Here is a 10660-nt window from a genome sequence, read left to right as displayed (position 1 = left end):
TATTTGCCTTATAACAAACAGTTATCAAAGCGACGATCGGCATGCTCCGTATGAGCTTGTACGGAGGCCTGTAGGATCACGATTATACTGGCAGAGCGTAGGATTAGTTTGATGCTTGGGCCAGAGCTTGTTTTTTTTTTTTTTTTTTTTCTGAGGCAGATCTGAGAAGGTAGCATTATTTAGAGAGGGGATTCTAGCCGCTCAGAGCCGGCAGAAGAGCTATGCAGATAAGAGGCCGAAGACACTAGATTTTCAGATTTGCGGGATTTGGTTATGCTGAAGGATATCGCCTATGAAAGGTTGCCAGCGATTCGGGAGGCGAGGGAAGCTTGCCACCGAGATATATTTGCGACCTTTACCGGATTCGGAGCGCATCTAAGAGGTGTCTACAGACTGGATTTCCACCATCTATGTCTAGTGTACACAACGTGTTTCCATATCTCTATGCTCAAGAAACACTTGCATGATGAGGAGCAGCGGCGAGTGGTGGATATACCGGAGATTGAGCTTCAGGATGATTTGACTACTATTGGATCAGTGTCTATACTTGCCTAGAGTGAGGACAGAGGCCTCAGGAACAAGGTGGATTCCATTGGAAAGTTAAATGGAACCGAAGTCGCAGTTGAGGAAGCTTTTGGATGCGCGAGGAGGACATGCGGCACGACTCCCACATTTGTTTGATCAGGTAATAAATTTTTCATGACAGTACCTTATAATATGTTGATTCCTTGGTTTATATATTAACACTAGAGAGAATACTTCGCCACATTCTTAATCTTTTGGAACACATGTTATGTATAGGGGGTTCCTGTTTTGGATTTTTCACACCGATGTACTAGTTCCACTAGATTAGGGCTTGAGAACGAGGATGTCTATCATTTGGACGGTTAAGTATAAAATATCCATAAACGCTCATCTAAAATCTCACATTTCGAGATTGAGTATTGATTTTCGAATTCGAGTACGAAATTCTTTTAAGGGGAGAATGTAGACCCGTTAAATTTATAAGAGTATATTGTTTAGCGAGAAATAATTATTAACCATATATATATATTATGATATATATATAGAATGCCGATATCAGTGTTTTGCGGAACTAAATAAGTGTGATATGAGATATTGGATCTATGGAGTGGTGTGAGCAGCAGTCATATCATCTCATTTGGAATTTCTGATCTTGAGCGGTCGACCCAGAGTCATTTCCGGTCAGACCGCTGATCAGATTCTCGCACTCATGAAATTCTTCCTGCTGTGCGGTCGAGCTGCACTGCGGCCTCGGCGGTCGACCGCCCAGCAGGCAGAAAATTTCCTGGGTTTTGGCGTCTATTATCGGGTTTTCGGGTCGGGTTTGAGGGATTTTTTTTAGTATATATATAATGAAACCCAGAGGACTTTTTCATCTGAAATCAAAACCCTAGCCCCCTCTCTCCCCTCAAACCCTAGTTACTCTCTTTTTGGTGATTTGGCGAGGAGTTTGAAGGGTTTTTCGGCGATTGGGTGGATTCAGCGAGACGGACCATCATCCTTTCAGATTAGGGCGTTGCTTTCATCAGAGGACGAGTAACATCTCGCCCAACTTCACCTCTTTTGTTTTCATGCAAAATTTTGGGTTTTTAATTCAATGTTTTATAATCGGGCCAAAATCGTATTTCATGATAATTTAGTAGATCACTATGGCAATAATATGTGAAGATCAAATATTTTTGATTTTTTTAAAGCTCAACTTTTTGAGATCCAGATCTAAAAATGTTTTTAACAAATTTAATCATGTTATTACTGGTTTTACAAGACATTCTTAAATCATGCGTTATATGCTTGCGGCATTTTAAATGATAGGTTTTTAAATGTTTAAAATTGGTAGTTTTCCTGATTCTATTGACCTGGATTAAATTGTTAATTTTTTAAGTTTAGTGCAGAAATCGTCAAGGGTGGTTGGGATTTGAAGCCGAACAGAAACCCTAACTGCGGCTTCTGTCAGCTTTCGCGAGTGACCGAATGGACGCGGCGGTCGACCGCCAGATTTTTTCCAGCAGAAAAGCTTCTTGCTCTTTGAGCCGGTCGACCGACATGTCCTTCTACCCGGTCGACCGCCGTTCAGTTTTGAAACACAATAATTTTTGCGCTGTGAGCGGTCGACCGGAGTGGCCTCTGCGGTCGACCGGCCCCGCACAATTTTGTGCATGTTTGATCCCTATTTGATCTTTCTCGGTGTTCGAGCAGATCACCTCTTTTATTCTCACACTGGTTTGCGATGTTAGTGACGGGTATCTACACATGCGGAATTTGACTTGTACGAATTTTAGACTCGCACATTGAACACTCGTGCACAGTTGCGGAATGTATATGTATTTCCCAACAATTGCTAGTGGGATTAAAAATTACACTTCCTTCGTTCATGGTAGTCCACGTGTTGAGGCATGGCATTATTATTGATCCATGTGTTGGACAACTTGTCATCTGGTCCATGTGTTGGACATGCATTTTTTTCAAGTCCATGTGTTGGACCTGCATCCTTTATAGTCCATGCGTTGGACAATCTTTTGCTGAACCTTGAGCATGGTACACATTTGAGTTTAGGACAAACGACATTTGATACCGGGATAAAGGACCATTGGATTAGCTACTAGGCTGCGGTATGACCCTTATGTAGAACACTGGCATGTATTTATGTTAGGTCAGTACGAAAGTACTGTATTTATGTTATGAGATGGGTTGTATTTCCTTATTACCTATTTCTGTTCACGTACTTGGACTCCGTGTTTGGTACTGGCGATTTTCAATTTTGGATATATAAGTATTACATGAGGGTTTCCTTGTTTTGAGATTACTGTCGCCTCGACCGTACTAATGCCTTTGAAACTTTCCTAAGTACTAAAACCTACATTGTTTTTTTTTAGGATAATTGATTTTATATATATGTATCTTTTTGTGATAAACTCGTTTGTTCTATACAACGGAGATCTCCCTTGCGGCTTGGTTGTGATGTTGCTCGCTAGCGCTTTGACGCTCGTTGTCCCTCCCCCTTTCAGGTCACGATCCAGGAGCCCAATGAGTCGCAGGTTGATGGCGACACACTTTAGTGTTCGACTGTCTATTCTAGTTATGCTTTATTTTGGAGCTCCACTATAGACTTTGTTTAGACATTTGAGGACTTTATTCTAGATGTTGTAAAGGCTGTGTGCCTTATTTCCTTTATTCAGACTTGTTGTATTTGAGATGTATTAAGAACTCCAGTTTGTTCATTTTAGACATTGACTTTATATTCCTGTGTGTTGGATGATGAAATACTATTTGATCTTTATCGTTTCATCAGTTATCTCTTGTAGTATCTCTTACTTGCTTTTGTACCTACACCTATTATTGACCCACTAGAGTAATAAAATTATGATGGTGAAACATGCTATTGCACGGTGTAGTGCATGGCAGGTTTGACATTCTTGGCTTCACCTCGGACTGCAGCCTTGTGTGAACCCAGGGGCGTCACATCCGCAAAACCCATGTCATAAAAATGAAAATAATCATAACCCATCTTGCATTGACGAGAAAAAGCATAAAATGAAAAAACAATACAAACCCATTTTGTGTACCTGTAATATGTGTTGTGTGATGAACAAATGAACAAGTAAAAACAAAACCCATTTAGCATTTCACCAAATTCCACAAAACCCATGTCATATAAACGGAAATAAACATAACCCATCTGGCATTGACCAGAAAAAGTGTAAAATGAAAAAACAATATAAACCCATTTCGTGTAGATGTAATATATGATTTGTGATGAACAAAAATACAACTATAAACAAAACTCATTTAACATTTCACCAAATTCCGCAAAATCCATGTCATATAAATGGAAATAAGCATAACCCATTTGGTGTTAAGGAGAAAAAGCATAAAATAAAAAAATAATACAAACCCATTTCCTGTAGCTGTAATATGTGCTTTATGATGAACAAATAAAAGCAAAACTCATTTAACATTTCACCAAATTCCTCAAAACCCATGTCATATAAACGGAAATAAGCATAACCCATCTTGCATTGACGAGAAAAAGCATAAAATAAAAAAATAATACAAATCCATTTCGTGTAGCTGTAATATGTGGTTTATGATGAACAAATGAACAAATAAAAACAAAACCCATTTAACATTTCACCAAATTCCGCAAAACCCACGTTATTTAAACGGAAATAAGCATAACCCATTTGGTATTGACAAGAAAAAGCATAAATTAAATAAACAACACAAACCTATTTCGCGTAGCTGTAATATGTGTTTTATGATGAACAAATGAACAAATAAAAACAAAACACATTTAATATTTCATCAAATTCCACAAAACCCACGTCTTATAAACGGAAATAAGCATAACCCATTTGGCATTGATGAGAAAAAACATAAAATAAAAAACAATACAAACTCATTCCGTGTAGCTGTAATATGTGCTTTATGATGAACAAATGAACAAATAAAAACTAAACACATTTAACATTTCACCAAATTCCGTAAAACCCGTGTCATATAAACGGAAATAAGCATAACTCATCTAACATGACATTATCTCTTTCATGAGTTAAAATAGCAAAGTTTGAAATTAATGAATCATGATCCAATTTTAATTTAGCATTCTTTTCTTTGAGGATCACATTCTCATTAGAAATAGTATTAAACTTAGAAGCTAACAACTCATGATCGGATTTTAAATCTTCATGCTTGCTTTTTAAGTCAATAAAATCTTTTTGCAATTTTTTATAGGCATGCAATAATTTTTTATTAGCACAAGCAAGTTCCTCACTAGATAAATCATTAATGGATTTGAACTAACAAACCTCATTAGGGCTATCGCCTAGTAGCTGTATGCATGAAAATGAAGCTCCACATGAACTAGAAGCTGAATCCTCTAAAGCTTGTTGGATTGCCTCCAAATTCCCTTGATGTGCTTCTATAAGTTTCCATAAGGTGTAAGCACTATCAAAATGAACAAACTTATTAGACATAGATGAATTAAAAGTATTTTGCAAAAATTCTAATAAAATCTTGTTCATTATAAACATACGATGATCATTTTTATTCCACTTGGATTTCTTCAAAGTGGGCACAATATAAGCATCATCTATAATTTCTCATAAATTGAAGTATCTAGATTGAACAAAAAGTTTAAATCTAACACACCATTGGGTATAGGAAAAAGTATCTAATCTAGGAGCAATATTGATGACATAACCTAAACTAGATGCACCGTGCATATCCATAATATATATATGAAAGCAAGACAAATGCAATCAAACTAGATTAGCACAAAACGATAACTTGGATCTTTAACTCAAGGTGATTAGACCTTAAATCAAAGAGCATCAAGCTTTGATACCAATTGTTAGACCCTAGAGGGGGGCAGGGGGTGATTAGGGTATTGTGCTAATCTAATCCGATCTTATGCCAATTAAAACTAATTTAAATATTATTCTTGTAAAATAGATATACAATATATTATAAACAAGAATATGCAATATGAACAAGAAATGTATTTTTAATTGTATTCAATTGTTTCATATTAAAACTTAAAAACTATCAAACCAAAACATATATGTATATATATAACTATATATATACATAGAAACCATAATTAAAGTGTATATATATATATGAATTATTAGTAAATAAATAATTCTTTTATGATATATAGCTTGAGGTCATTGATGTACATGATAACAAGTTATTTGAGATGATATGAGAGTATGGGTGTAGAGTTTTGTGCGATGGTTTTGCAAATAAGCAAACATGCACAAAAAAAACTACAATTTTTCCAGATCAGTCGACACATCAGTCGACTGACTGTATCGGTCGACACATCAGTCGACTGATACGCTGATTTCCAGTTTTTACAGGTTTCGGGTGTAAAACCCCCGAAATTTTATAATGAATTTGTGGGAATAAATAGTAATAAACCTTTCTTTTGTGATAAATAACCATATACATATTAGATGAATGTAATTATCTGTGTTGAGAACCCAGCAGGTGTATACAAGTGAGAGAAATCGAGTGATATATGGCCAGCAGGTAAAATACCTACAGAAGGCATTTTTGTGCTGAGCGGTCGACTGACGCAGTCGACCATGTCGGTCGACCGGTGCGGTCGACCGATCAGCACACAGAGAGTTTTCATGTTTCGTTTCTTTTTACGATTCTTCTTTTGGTCCTATTGGGTTTCGGGTCGGGTTGGGGCATTGGTATATATTCTATTTCAACCTAGGAGAGCCTCTCCTGAACCCAGACGTAAAACCCTAGCCCCATCCCTATTCTCCCAAAACCCAAGCTGGAGTTGGCGATTTGAGGAGTTTGAAGGAGTTGCAGTGGGAGTTTGCAGGTCAGATCGAAGGAGGATCTTATTCAGGGCATTTGTCAGCACCTAAGGCGAGTATCATCTCGCCCAATCCCTCACCCCTATTTTCTATGGTTTTATTTTGATTTTTCATGAGTTTTTGAAGAGCCCAACAGGTATTTTCGTATAAAAATGAGTTCTTTACATTATAGATTGCAAGAATCGATATTTCAGTTTATGAAAGTTCACCAACGTTTTGTCTAATAAAGATCTAGATCTGAGTTTTCCTAAACAAGAGTTATGTCATTTTTACAGTCATTAAGAACGTTTTTGGTTTGTTTCTTGTGGATTTAAAACAATGAAAAGGTAGTTTTCAGACTTTGGATTCGTTGTTTATCTTCAGCATTGTTCTTTGAATCATTAAAACCCTTGTTAGCGTAGAATAACAAATTTTTGTTTCAGGTTTTGAGCTGACAGAAACCCAGATTTGGGTTTCTGTCCGCTCGGCGGTCGACCGGAGCGGTCGACCGCTGAGCTCGTTTTAAGGCTTCGGTCGACCGCCAATTATTTCGGTCAACCGCGACGTTCATTCGGTCGACCGCTAATTATTTTGGTCGATCGCGATGTTTTTCCGGTCGACCGCCAGTCGCATATCAGAGTGCGGTCGACCGGTGCGGTCGACCGCCACACTCTCTGTTGCATTTTCCCAGTTTTGTACATTTTGAATATTTGTTCAGGTTCGAGTGATTTCCTGGACTATCTGACATTGATATTTGGTCTTACTAAGTACCCAGGCATGATAGAAGACCTGAGAGTACCAATTAGGGATATATACACTGTTTTGACTGTGAATTGATATAGGTAGATTTCACTATGTATCCCAGTGATATTTTCACCATTTCACAGTCCTCGTGTTGGACTAAAATCCACAGTCCTCGTGTTGGACAAGCATTACCTCTTAGTCCTCGTGTTGGACATGCATATCTATTTTTAATCCTCGTGCTAGATATGCATTACCATCCGGTCCATGCGTTGGACAACGGTCACACCCGGTCCATGCGTTGGACAACGGTCACACCCGGTCCATGCTCGTGTTGGATATGCATTACCATCCGGTCCATGCGTTGGACAACGGTCACATCCGGTCCATGCGTTGGACAACGGTTATAATCAGTCCATGAGTTGGATGTTTAATTTATATAGTCTATGTTTTGGACACTTAATCGTTTTCTGACATGTCACTCATGTGAGTTTATGTCATAACACTTATGTAAACCTCGATATGATATTCATGTAAGTAATAACATGATGTTCATGTTAGCTATGGTATGGCACTGTAATTTGTTCTAAGATTAGCTGTATTTCTTGATTTATTGTTTCTGTACTAGAATCTCGGGTTTGGTGTTTAGAGATTTACAATTTGGGATACAAGGTATATACATGAGGGTTTCCTTGTTTGGATTATTTCGCTCGACGTACCTATGCTCGTGTTGTAAATTTCTAAATACTAAAACCCTCTTTAGTAGGATCAATGATTTTAGATCTATTATATATATTATCTGTATTTTCTTATGCAACGAGCCCTGTTCCCTTGGGGTTGGTTGTGATGTTACTCGCTAGCGCTTTGACGCTCGTTGTCCCTCCCCCTTTTAGGTCACGAGCCAGGAGCACGGAGAGCCGCAGGTTGATAGCAGCCCACATTAGTGTTCAGCTTTACTTTCTAGCTATGTATTATTTTTCTTTGGGCTCCACTGTAGTGAGGTTAGACATTTGAGGGTATTATTCTAGAAGTTGTAAAGCCTGTGAGCCTTATCTCCTTATCGTCAGACATTTGTATTTGAGACTTGTTGAGTATTTCAGTTTATCTACTCTGATCTTGACTATGTATTTCTGGATTGTTGGATGATGAGATATTTATGTGATTATTATCATTTCATCAGTATTCCTTGTATTATCTTTTACCTGTTTTGTACCTACGCCAGTTGTTGACTCTACTAGATAGATGTTAATTGTGATGGTGAAACATGTTATTGCACGGTGTGGTGCATAGCAGGTTTGACATTCTTGGTTTCACCTTGGACTGCAGCCTTGTGTGAACCCAGGGGCGTCACAATTGGTATCAGAGCCAGGTTCCAGTATCCTTAGGATCATCCTGTGTCGAGTCGTGGAGTTAGGATAGAGTTTCCTAGGATTCATGTATAGAGTCCGTAAGAATTTCCTAGTATGAGTGAGGACGATATATGCGTATATCTCAAAATTTAAGAATTTTTTTTTGACAACTATTTTTGTATAAGTGATGCGGTATAAACATGTACCAAAAAGGTTGCAAGTGCACAACCGTGTCAAGTTATAGTATTTAAGATATCGATCCCACGAGGAAGGTGTTTTGTAGGAGAAAATATAAAATCGGTTCTTATGTTGTGTGCGTGACAAGTAGGAGTGATAAGTGAATGTGATTGTGGAGAGATAGAGAGAGTGGAAGTGATAGTGTGTAAATCGGCACGAGATATAAGTGAGAGTGGATGTGACAAAGAATGAATATGATCAATAAGGCAAGAAGGAAAAGGAAAATAAAAATCAAGAATAAAGAAAATAAAATTCAAGAATAAAAGAAAATGCAAGAAATTAAAGATGGTGGATTCAATTATAGATATGGGTAATCTACAATTGAACCCACTTCTTAGAAAAGGGTGATTCCCTAGAGGGTTCTAGCCTAAAGGCGAATCAAACAAAATAAAAATAAACAAAAAGAAAAACTAAACCCAAGAGGGTTCTAGCCTCAAGGTGAATAGTATAAGAAATTAAAATCTAACTACAAAATAAATTGCAAAATCTAAACTACAAAATAAAATTGCAAGAATTAAATGCAAGAAATTAAATCTATTCTATAAGCATGAAATAAATCTAAGGCAAGAGGGTTCTAGCCTCTTGGCTATTTAACAAGAAAATAAAATCTAAACTACAAGCATAGAAATAAATCTACACTAATAAGCAATAAAAAGGAAATAAAAGAGAAAAAGGAAAGAAAATGCAAACCTCTAAATAATTCTTCATCTCCATCTTCATCATCCAACAAAGAGAAGAAATATTTAAAGTGGTGAAAAAATTATTATTATTAATTGCAACAAAAAGTTACAATTTTGGAAGGCCTTCTCAATTAAGAGTAGCCCTCCTCTCCAAAAGGAGTTACAAAAATTTTCACACCTCTAACCCCTCACTCTCTACCCCTATTTATAGTAAACATCAGTGAATGAGAGCCATTGGATCAAACTTGAGCCCCAAGACAAGCAAAATCAGCCATTGACGCGCGCTACAGTAATCTGGTATCGATGCAGGCATCGATGCAGGTATCGATGCCAGCATCGATGCCCACATCGATGCCGACATCGATGCCCATTATTTCCAAATTCTGATTTCACGGATAGCTTTGTCTCGTCGAGATAGGCGATTTTCATATATTATATGTTAAATTCCGCCTTCCGGATTAGGAGATATCGTCGTTTCTTTGTGGCCAACCATTTTGAATATGATTTCTTTTCATATTGGATTTTTTATTTTCTCCGGCTTCTACAGGCTACACGACTTCATTCTGGGCTTTTGGATAATTTGGAAATTGATTTTCCAATGGGCTTCTTTGATTCATTTCTTCATTTAATCGATGGGTTTTTGTTGAGAGATGAGAGTTTGAGATTTATTCTTCATTAACCTGCAATTAAAATATAAAATAATTATTAGTGGTATATTTATTCATATAAAATAGATAATGAGGGTATAAAATTGTAATAAAATATGATTATCAAATACCCCCACACCTAAACTTTTCTAGTCCTCTAGCAAAGAAAATAAAAAGAAAATCCTAACTCACTTTCGCAGGAATCGCGATTGTATTTAGCGTATACAACAAGCCTTTAAACCCCTAGGTTACCCTAGTGGACGAGTTGTAGTCTCGTGAGGGTTTGCATAGTGAATATACCCACAAAATTTGGTCAACTTGCCAAGTTAAATAAGTCAGTAAATAACTAATTTTCTTTGATATATTTAGACATTCTAATTGAAGCTAGTTAATAATCAAGAAAACATTTTTATATATAACTCCAATGTAAATCCCCTAGAAAATCTTCTCATTGTAGCAATACAAAACCAAGCCAAACTTAGAAATTTAATTTAAAAGTTTTGAAAAGAACATGCTAACTCTTTGTTTTAAATAACTTTCAAGTTGCTTGATTTAAAATATTTTCCACGTCCATATATACAACTATAAAACATAAAATTTTTTTTTTTAACTCTTTTATCCTTGGTGATTTTTTTCTACTTTAACGGGCTTTCTAAGTGACCTTTTAA

This window comes from Asparagus officinalis, chromosome 8, assembly GCF_001876935.1.
Source record: "Asparagus officinalis chromosome 8, Aspof.V1, whole genome shotgun sequence".
NCBI classification, from domain to species: domain Eukaryota; kingdom Viridiplantae; phylum Streptophyta; class Magnoliopsida; order Asparagales; family Asparagaceae; genus Asparagus; species Asparagus officinalis.
The sequence above is the reverse complement of the archived record's forward strand: the minus strand, read 5'-3'. Positions refer to the sequence as shown.